Source organism: Pongo abelii, chromosome 6, assembly GCF_028885655.2.
Source record: "Pongo abelii isolate AG06213 chromosome 6, NHGRI_mPonAbe1-v2.0_pri, whole genome shotgun sequence".
Classification (NCBI taxonomy): Eukaryota; Metazoa; Chordata; class Mammalia; order Primates; family Hominidae; genus Pongo; species Pongo abelii.
The window spans coordinates 93,793,714-93,805,517 of NC_071991.2; positions in this window are offsets into that span (position 1 = coordinate 93,793,714).

Sequence of the window (11,804 nt, forward strand, 5' to 3'; positions counted from 1 at the left end):
GAAACTAACCTTATTCCCTGCCCTTATGGTAAACAGTACTGAGACAAAACATACTGTTATGTCATAGTGTTAAACGATACTGGGGGCAAGTAAAAATAACTTACCTACCTGATCCAGGAAATATTTGCTCCTAGGAAATAACACTAAACAAATTAAAATAAAGGCATGTACCACATAATAGTGTTTCAGTCAAGGACAGATCACATATACGACAATAGTCTCATAAGATTATAATACTGTATTCTTCTTGTACCTTTTCTATGTTTCGAAACACAAATACTGACCATCTGCGTTACAATTTGCCTATAGTATTTAGTACAGTAACACTGTACAGGTCTGTAGCGTAGGAGCAATAGTCTATACCATTTAGCCTAGGTGTGTATAGCCTATACCACCTAGGTTGGTGTAAGTTCACTCTGACGTTCACACAATGACAAAATCACCTAACGATGCATTTCTTATAACATACCCTAGTAGCTGGCCAGGTGTGGTGGATGCTCATGCCTGTAATCCCAGAACTTTGGGAGGCCAAGGCAGGTGGATCACTTGAGGTCAGGAGTTCAAAATCAGCCTGGCCAACATGGTGAAACCCTGTCTCTACTAAAAATACAAAAATTAGCTGGGTGTGGTGGTGGGCGCCTGTAATCCCAGCCACTTGGGCGGCTGAGGCAGGAGACTTGCTTGAACCTGGGAGGCGGAAGTTGCAGTAAGCTGTGCCATTGCACTCTAGCCTGGGCAACAAGAGTGAAACGCGGTCTCAAAAAAAAAAAATTCCTGGTAGTTAAGCAATGCGTTACTTTACCTTAATTATCAAGACAAAAGTATTTGTTCATCAAAGCTAATTTCAGGATCTCCACCTAGTTGTACTCAAGTATCCCAAATTATTATGCCATTAAGGCTGCCCAGTCCCAACCAGTTCCTCACCTTGCAACACACACTTTAAAATCACTTACCAAGGACCTAAAGCCTCATAAATATCCTCCCCTAAATTCTACACTGTAAGACACCACTAAGATTCTGGCAAGCTAGAGTTCTACAGTAGACCTAATAAACTTAGTTTTGTTTGATAACAGGGTTGTTCTTTTTTTTTGGGGGGGTGGGGGCTTTTTGGAAGGTCAGTGGTCAACAGATAGAACTAGCTCAGCATTGAAAGACAAAGTGTCACCATCCAACAGCCTAAAGCCACCACAAATACAGCTACAATTGAGCAAAGTTGAGGAGGTTACTCACTGTAACAAAGGAAAATGCATACCAGTGGGAATTGTGGGTGTGTCTCAATAAAAAGACTGTTAAGAATGCATTATAAAACTTGGGCTTTTGTTAGGTGACCTGGGGACAGCTTGAAGGCAGTGGGGCTTTGTTATATATTGATTGTTTTCAGGAATTCAAGTTAATTCTACAATTGACCATTGTATCTGCTATCTATCATTGCATAACAAATTACCACACATTTAGTGGATTAAAACTGCACATTTATTTTACTATATCTGTGATTTGGGACTCTAGACACAGCTTAACTGCATCTTCTGCTTCAGGGTTTTTCAGGGTCTGCAAGCAACGTGTCAACTGCAGCTGTAGTCTCATCTCAAGGCTCTACTAGGGAAGGCTCAATTTCCATGCTCAGGAGATTTTTAGCAGAATTCAGCTCTTTCTGAGTTGTCATACTGAGAGCCTCAGGTCCTTACTGGCTGTCAGCTGGGGCTGCCCTCAGTTCCCTGCCACGTGGCCCTCTGCATACAGCAGCTTACTTAATCAAAGGCAGCAAGGCAGAGTGGGAGAGTAATAGTCAAGTAATAGTAATAGTCAAAAGTGTCTGCTGGCAAGATGGGAGTTAACAAGCTTACGCAGCATAGTCACAGCAGTGAAATCGCATCATCTTTACCATATTATTCTGGTTAAAAGCAAGCCAGAAATCCTGCGTATATTCAAGGGAAGGGGATTACACATAGGTGTGATGACTAGGAGGCGGGAATAATTTGGGTCACCTTGGAGTTTGCCTGCTACAGTATCATCTAGAGTGAGGGAAGAAGGGAACATGGCTAAAGCTGTGATTGGCAAAGGAGCCACACATATTAGCCAGCAGAGGAGGAGTTTGGTCATTTTTGGGTTTTGATAATATGCATGTTTTTGTCTGTTATTAGACATAATTATAGAGTCATCTTGTTTTAGTCTTTATCCATTACAGTCACAGATGTTGGTGGCATCTATGGTGTTGTCTGATGTTGTAGTCATAAAATTGTTTATGTTCAACAGAAGAGCAGACGCAAGGTCAACAGCCAGCAAGACCGAGGGCTAAGCGACGGTTCAACAACAGTTTTTAGCTGTCAGGGGCTGCTATCCTCTTTCTCATAATAAATAAGTGAGGATATATAGTTGAGGAATAACAAATCTTGGAAAACAAAGGAGAAAGAAAAAAAAATCAGACCATAGATAATTTTCTAGACAAGCAAGACTAATTATTAAAATCAATCCTTTAGTTAAAATGAATTTGAAAATGCTCTCAGGATTCTCATATATAATTTAGAGATTATCATGCATAAATTTATAAAAGCTGCCATTATTCATGAATATTGTTTTATTCAATGATCTGAGAGTATATATTCTTTTAAATTATTTTTTATTTGGTTTTCAAAAGTCCTAAGTTAAAAAGTAGTGAAAGATATTTGGAACAAAGGAACTTTACATTGTTACTAAACTAAGGTTTCTGTTGCCCAAAACTGGCATCATAGAAAATTCAACAAGCCTTTGTTACTATCTCAGAAAAAAATATTTAGAAAAAGGTTTGCATATGGATTTGCAAATAAATTGAAGATGTAATGATTTGAATATAATCGAATGAATGATGTAATGATGCCAATGGTAATGCCAGAGTTGTTGATTTAACCACAAAGTATAAAAGAGTTGTCATGGAAAGTGATTTGTGATTAGGTTAACGTTTTTAGGTTAAGCCTTTTTCTCCAATGTACAGTATTCAGATGCTGAAATTATGTTTGTTCGTCACTGACCATAATTATATACATTAAAAAGAGTCCCTGTGGAATCTACAACCTTGATATCAAGCTGTAATCACTGTTCCTATAGAGAAACCTTGACAAGAGAATATAATAATAAATAGCACCAGTAGTATTTCCAGGCAACCCATAGTCACAATGTCAAGAATTATTCCCCAGTAGGTTGTCTTTTTCAAGCTATTTGAAGCATTCCTGCTGATACTAAAGCTGTGTCCTTGAGTCTTTGACTACTTAATTTGTTCTACACTTTCTGAGTCAGATTAATCCTTCTACAAAGAAATCAACTTTGCTTCTTTCATTTGTTCATTAATCAGATTTTTTTCTTTTCTATTTACTGTTTTTGGAGTTTTTATCTCCTGTCATCCACACAATAGCCCAATGAGGAGTCAAAGGCAGAGTTCTCCCTTTACATTGTTTTTTCTCCTTTGCTGTCTGATTACCTGTTCTTCAGGTCTCAGAAGGAATGTTCCTAGCATTTTCACATCTTCCTTGAAAACACCTCTGCTCATCCCACAGTCCCCAATAGGTACTGTTTTGCTGCACAGTAGTGCCTTCTTATCTATGAGGAATACATTCTAAGACCTCCAGTGAATGCCTGAAACTGCAGATACTACCAAACCCTATAAACACTATGTTTTTTTTATCTGTCTGGTAACTAAGATGCTACTAAGTGACTAATCAAGCAGATATCATAGTATGGATTTGCTGGGCAAAGGAATGTTTCATATCCTGGGTAGAATGAAACAGGATGGTGTGAGAGGTCATCATGCTACTCAAAATGGCATGCAACTTAAAGCTTATAAATTGTTTATTTCTGGAATTTTACATTTAATATTTTCAGACCATGGTTGACCTCAGGTAACTGAATCTGCAGAAAGCAAAACTACAGAAAAGTGGAGACTCCTCTGGTTTTATAGTACCCTGCTCCTGCTTACATCAAAGCACTTACCACACTTTACTGATCTCTCTTTCCCTCTTCTAAGAAAAGTACCCAAAACTTGTAAACAAGCAAAAGAGATTGCAATGTTTCCTTTTAGTGTATTTGTTGAAGACTGTCAGGCCCAGCCATGGCTGAAAGGGGCTAACATACAGCTCGGGCTTTGGCTTCAGAGGGTGGAGGCCTCAAAGCTTGGCAACTTCCACATGGTGTTGAGCTTACAGGTGCACAGAAGTCAAGAATTGAGGTTTGGAAACCTCCACCTAGATTTCAGAACGTATGGAAATGCCTGGATACCCAGGTAAAAGTTTGCCCTAGGGGTTGGGCCCTCATGAAGAACCTCTGCTAGTGCAGTGCAGAAGGAAAATGTGGGGTCAGAGCCTCCACACAGAGTCCCTACTGGGGCACTGCCTAGTGGAGCTATGAGAAGAGGGTCACCATCCTCCAGAATGGCAGATCCACCAGCAGCTTGCACCATGCACCTGGAAAAGCTGCACACACTCAATGCCCGCCTGTGAAAGCAACCAGGAGGGAGACTGTACCCCGCAAAGTCACAGCAGTGGAGCTGCCCAAGACCATGGGAACTCACCTTTTGCATCAGTGTGACCTGGATGTGAGACCTGAAGTCAAAGGAGATCATTTTGGAGCTTTAAAATTTGACTGCCCCACTGGATTTTGGGCTTGTGTGGGCCCTGTAACCCCTTGAATGGCCCTTTGTTTTGGCTAATTTCTCCCATTTGGAACAGGTGTATTTACCCAATATCTGTACCCCCATTGTATCTAGGAAGTAACTAGCTTGCTTTTAATTTTACAGACTCATAGCTGGAGGGACTTGCCTTGTCTCAGATGAGACTTTGGATTGTGGACTTTTGGGTTAATGCTAAAATGAGTTAAGGCTTTGGGGGACTATTGGGAAGGTATGATTGATTTTGAAATGTGAGGACATGAGATTTGGAGGGGCCAGGGGTGAAATGGTATGGTTTGGCTGTGTTCCCACCCAAATCTCAACTTGAATTGTATCTTCCAGAATTCCCATGTGTTGTGGGAGGGACCCAGGGGGAGGTAATTGAATCATGAGGGCTGGTCTTTCCTGTGCTATTCTTGTGATAGTGAATAAGTCTCAAGAGCTCTGATGGGATTATCAGGGGTTTCCGCTTTTGCTTCCTCCTTATTTTTCTCTTGCCACCACCATGTAAGCAGTGCCTTTCAGCTTCTCCCATAATTCTGAGGCTTCCCCAGCCATGTGGAACTGTAAGTCCAATTAAATCTGTTTTTGTTCCCAGTTTCAGGTATGTCTTTATGAGCAGCATGAAAACAAATACAATAATACAAACTAGAACTTCTCTTTCACAAAGTGAGCCATAAAACCTAGAAAGGTTGCTCTCTCCCATCTCTCTTCTCTCTTGAAGACCCTGTTGTGCTAGACCCTTATTGGCTCCAATAAGTATAGTACTGTGTGCAAGAGGCCACAGAAGAGAGCCAGAAACAGCTAATAGGGTTTATTGAGGACTTATGTACAGGGGCAGTCCAGTGCGACTACCGTTTGCAAAAAGCATGTAGTTTATGTAGCATTTCTACTTAGCACCCTCCACCTAGCAACTTCCTTTTAACCCAAAACAAAGGACCTCAATCCCCTGTATGGCCTGCATTCCAAGGGATGGGCCAAGGGTTCAAAATGTCCTTCATAGATAAAGAGTGAATCTCCAGATTGGCCATTTCCAGGTATCTTAGCTCAGAACCCTGAACCAACACTTTTCTTAGACCATAGGATCACTCTCAGGGTGTGCTTCAGTTACAGCTGTCAGGTGCCTTTGCCAAACAGAGCCTGATTTCAGAGGGGTACTGCCCTATACCCAGGAGAAGGGAATGCTACACAGAGAGAAAAACCTTGCTGAGTTTCCCTCCTCAGTCTATTATCATTAGATCATACCATCATTGTCCAATCACATTTCTACATGGATGGGCATTCTTCATAGAACCTAAGCATAAAAACAGACAGTCTTCCCTGAGTCTTTGCATCTTCATTGCTGAAGTTTCTTGTGTACATAAAACTTTTATTAAATAAATTTATGCTTTTCTCAGGTTAACTTGTCTTTTGTTATAAAAGTGTTGCCATTGCCCTTCAGATGGGTTGAGGAAAAGTAGCACATCATTCTGCCCCTAGGCTAATTTACTATTGATTTAGGTAAGTTACAACTCTATAATCACCAGCCAGTGATTATATTCTTGCTTTATAGCAATGTGGTTTTGTTGTCACATCTTTTGTAAGATAATTAACTAGGGTTACATTTAAATCAGCAATCTTTTTATGAGGGAGGAAAAATATTTTTCCTCCCTCCCTCCTAGGTTGGATGACTGAGGCCCACAAATCAAACTGTTAAAAGATAGATTAACGAGAGAAAAACCTGTTTTAATTGCACATATATGCAATGAAGTCTCACAAATAGATGAGCCTCAAGCAGGCAGGCAGGTGATTGGGGCTTATAAACCATTTTAGGCTAAACAAAGGAAAAGGAGTATGGGGCTTCTGCACAGGTGAGGCATGTTATGGGAAGGTAAGAATGGGGAGAAATGTATGGTACATAACGGTTGTCTTTTGTAGATAAGAGTTGTTCAGGGCATAAGAGTTATCTCTGGTATGAGACACAATTACAAATGTAAATTTCCTTTATAAATGGAAATAATTTTCCTTACAAAAGGGAAAATTTATTCTCTATTTTTAGGCAGTAAGGTAAAGAGAGTTTTTGTAAAGAGAGTTTTTTCTCCATCTGCTGGTTCCCAGTTGTGTTTAGCTCAAAACAATCCATATGCCAAAGAGACTATACTGGGGTGGGATGTTCTAATAGCCTTCACTATTCAAGTGTTCCTTTTTCAGCTACTCTAAATACTTCCTTCTTTCTTTGAACCACTATTACCATCTTACAGATTCTAGCACTATGGAGAGAATTAAACATTTGACATGTGTTCACTTCATGCTTATTTGACAGGTACATATTTAACTTTTTGGTTGTTTTTTTGAGACAGTGTCTTCCTCCATTGTCTAGGCTGGAGTGGCACCATCATGGCTCATTGCCACCTCCACCTTCCTGGCTTGAGCAATCCTCCCATCTCAGCCTCCTGAGTAGCTGGAGCCAGGGTTGTGCACCACTAAGCCTGGCTAATTTTTTTTTTTTTTTCTGTATTTTTGGTAGAGACAGGGTTTCACCATGTTGCCCAGGCTAACTTTTTGAAAATTATACTTTGACACCACTAATCTCTTAAAGTCTGTGCCTTTCAACCCTATGCTTACAGTGTTTAGAATACAACAAGGGCTCAGGAAATGTTTATTGAGTGTTTGAACTGAGTATTACAGAAAAAGAACTTGCTTAGGATAAGAACTTGCTTAAATTCAAATGGCTGTTGGTGTAATCATGAAATTGGATGGAAAACTTACATTTTTAAATTTCTAGTTGAAGGACATTAGTAATGGAACATGACAGCTTGAACACCATATATAAGACTGGATATTCAAATACTATGGTTACCACATGCTTGGAACAAAATATTCTGTTACCTAAAATAAAACTGAAAAATAGTATAACTGCTTCAGACTTTATTATAATACACAGTCACCTTTATGGATGTCAAAAGTTATGTATGACTGTAATGTAAAGTAGATAGTTAACAATATCACTCATTACATATTTATTGAACAGTTTTATTACTGTAGTACCCAGATATTAAAATTTCAATAAGAAAATGTAATAAATATGAGTTATTTTTAGAAAAAGGAACACAGTAGGTCAAAATAGTGCCACATTTTTTAATGTTTATGAATCATAATATTTATATCACAGCTTCAAAATGTGCATTTGTAGAACAAAAGAGAACATCACACAATCTGGCATAAACTTATATTATTTTTCAGAAAATAAATCTAAAAATCTGGCCAAAATAATACCTTCAATTTGATTATGTAAAGAGAGAGAGAAAAATGCTTTTTTAAAAAACCTTATAGTTATTATGAAAGACTCTCAGGAATGTGATTTTTTAAAGATTGTTTAGAATTTCTTAACATAAATAAACATACATGCCATTATAATCACAATATTTTATTGACATGTCACACTATGACAAAATAAGATACAAAGAACAACCTCTCCCTCTCTAAATACATGTCTGTAGGGGAGAAAAAATATCTGATATCTTTTGGCTGTGTCCCCACCCAAATCTCCTCTTAAATTGTAGCTCCCATAATTCCCATGTCATGGGAGGGACCCAGTGGAAGGTAATTAAATCATGGGGGCGGGTCTTTCGTGTGCTGGTCTTATGATAGGAATAAGTCTCAGGAGATCTGATGGCTTTATAAAGGGGAGTTCTCCTGCACACACCTCTTGCCTGCCACCATGCAAGACGTGACTTTGCTCCTCATTCATCTTCCGCCATGATTATCAGGCCTCCCCAGCCATGTAGAACTGTGAGTTAATTAAACCTCTTTCCTTTATAGATTACCCAGTCTTGGGTATGTTGTTATTAGCAGGGTGAAAACAGACTAATATAATATCTTTCTCATTTAGTCTTCTAAGTTCTCAGTTGGGCCCTTGTAACAAACAACAGATTTGTAAGAGAAAAGCATATAAATTTATAATATAGCTTTACATGACACACGGCCTTCATAAGGAAGTGAAGAATAAGTGTTTTAAATGCTAGATTTGATCAAAAGTGGAGAGTTGTGGAGAAATGTGATAGGACAAGGTATGAGCTATAGTAAACCAGGGGAAACAGCCAGGCCTGTGTGTTCAGATTTCTATTGGTGTCTCTTCCTCTTTGAAGATAAGGTTGCTCCATTCCTTCAGGTGGAAGGAGGATACCTTTCACATGAGGGTCTTATGACCCACTTCAGGGGAAGGTCGGAAAGTTATTTCTGCACATGTGGTTTCTCAAATGCTTCAGTTTAAAATAGTCAATATGCCAAGGTGACATATTTTGGGGTAACACGTCCTGAATGCCATGTATAAATGTCATACCAAGAAATTTTTGCAAAAGTCTCCTCTAATAATGAAAAATTAAATTGTGGTTTATTTTATGACTTTTTTTTTTCTCTCACTATCCTCATTTAAAGGAATGGTTACTCATAATAAAATCAATGTTTGAATCACTGGTTATCTATAGGAAGGATTTAATTTGATGGGCCAGTGATTTTGAGGTAGGAGGTGAGATTTTACTCTGGACCAGGTTGAATACTGGCTGAAACAGGGGAGAGGCAAAACACCTCTCCATAAGACATGCCCACCCAGTGCCATGTCAGTTTACCATTGCCATGTCAACACTCAGAAGTTACCACCCTTTTCCATGGCAACAACTTAGAAACTACCGTCCTTTTTCTAGAAATTTCTGAATAACTTTCCTCTTAATTTGCATGCAATTGAAGTGCATATAAATATGACCGCAGGCCTGACCCTAAGCTGCTACTCTGCACACACTGCCTACGGGCTAGCACTGCTCTGTGGGAGCCATCATGGAGCTGTAATACAACCGCCCCAATAAAGTTGCTTTCTTCTACCACCAGCTTTCTCTTGAATTCTTTCCTAAATGAAGCCTAGAAACTTCCTGGGCTAAGCCCCAATTTGGGGGCTTGCCTACCCTGCATCAATGTTATGCCCAACTTGATGCTGAAGAGAGAAGACTACAGCATGAGGGATAGTGACAGAAGTGTCAGTTAGCAGTCAGCAAGGCGACAGCAAGAGACAAGAGACAGCACTTGGCAAGGTGATGGCAAGAGACAACAGGAGACAGTGAGCAGAGAAATGAAGAGGGACAGCGAGACAGTCAGAGATCAAGGCTGCAAGAGCTGTGATGCTGAGACTGTAACACCAAAGAGCTGCTAAAATTCCAAAAGCTATAACACTAACCAAAGGCTCTTTTCAGAGCCATCATCTTTCCTGGCAGGTGGAGCCAAGGGGATGGGCAAGTGGCCATAGTGCAACTGCTTCATGTGGGACTTGCCCCTAAGGCCGGCAGGCCAGTGGGTTACCAATGCTCGTGCTGGTCCAACACACTACAGCAACTGAGCCCACCCAAGCTGGGGGAACCTGGAGAGACCTTCAACCAGGTCTCATGTGGAAGATCAGTTGGCACCATTTTGGCTTCTGTGAATGGGTGAGTGTCCCCTTTTGGTTAAGCAGTCAGTTAAAAGTCCACCATCATTTGAGTGCCTCAAAGATATCCTTGTCATTGCTTTCCCTGGTCCTTTCTCTTCTGACTTAATCTTATGGCTCAACCAGCCATTTTATTTTCAGTTCTAAAATGTATATTTTGTCTGCAGAGTTTTTGTTGGTTTTTTTGTTTTTGCTTTGACTTTCTGTTAACTGTATTTGGGCAATTGTGTAAAGCAAGACACTTGGTTATGAGAAGTCCCCTGTTGTGTTGATTCTGGGACAGCAGAGTCACATTGTTCTGTGGCCCTAACCAGGCCTTTGGGTTTCCTGTTGGCCACCCCACTGATGTTCTGGGGTTTTCAGCATTGGCTGGCCCCCAGATACTTAAAGGTTTCCGACATTTGGTGTGGGGACCCCCATTGGCTGATACTCAGCTACTCCAGGTTTTCAGCAGTTGGTATTGGCTGCCCACTGGATGCTCCGGGGTTTTCAGCATTGGCATTCCCCTAGGGGAATCTTGGTCTTGCCTTTTCTTGTTTTCTGCCCTAAATATATCACTTTCCATAACAGGATTTTCTTATTGTCAGTTTATTTACACTTTTCGTTCTACACTTTGCTTGATAAAAATGCTTTTTTGTCATGCTTTGTTCATTGGCAAATATAATCCACTTTCATAATGTCTTGCTTTCTATACTTTCACCTTCTCTGCAGTAAGTGAGAATCTAAAAGGGAAAAGTTGCAAGAGCCCAGTTGCTTTTACTCACACTAGAATAGAAAAACTTCTGAGTCCTGTAGCAATCCATGGGAACAATGATGAGCATCCCAGATATACTTGCCACTGGGGTGTCTTTTAGGTTCTTGGAGCGAATTCAAATTTGAAACTCATTTTCTATTGCATCACTGTTTGGGTCTGTTACCAATTAGAAAATAAACAGATCCATCCTAGGCCTGGGTCTTTATGTTATTTTACATTTGTTCTGTAGAAGGAAATTAGGAAGAGGTCCTTTATGTACAGGCTTTTAGAGCTTTTTACTGGCTCATGTTACTTCCAGGCACCAGGAAGCCATTCCTAAGGGACCCCCTACTAGATGCTCCCCCTAGAAGGCCTACATCCTCTCTGGAGCCTCCTCACTCCCCCAGTTCTGATGGGCGGTCCTGCCAGTTCTCTAATAAAGGATTTCACCCCAAGGTCATCAGGTACCAGCCTATCTAACAATCCCCAGCCTATACCCACTCTTCCCAAGAAAGCAAAACCAACCAGTACCACCAGGAGTAGGGCCCCATATCAGCCCCAAAAGTCAAACCTGTGTCCATTGCAGGCAGTAGCTGATGGAAATAACAGAACATTTAGAGTACATGTGCCATTTTCTATGTGCAACTTGGCTTCATGCAATGAAAAATGTGGTCAGTTTTCAGAGAATTCAGAAAAGTTTATAGAGGAGTTTGTTAAGTTGACTATGTTCTTTAATTTAACTTGTCATGACTTGCAAATATTGTTGTCTGCTTGCCGTACCGTGGAGAAAAAATGGAGGAAAGAGTGTGCAGTTCAGCCAGTCAATTAAGACAAGGTTAGAGAAACAACGCAGGGAAAAATAAAAAATCCCACTCTGTTTCAAGGTGGTTTGGTTGAGACACTCAGGAAATACATCAATACAAATCTAGACTCTTCTGAAGGGCAAGATCTCCTGGGTATGTATTTTATTACTCAATCTGCCCATG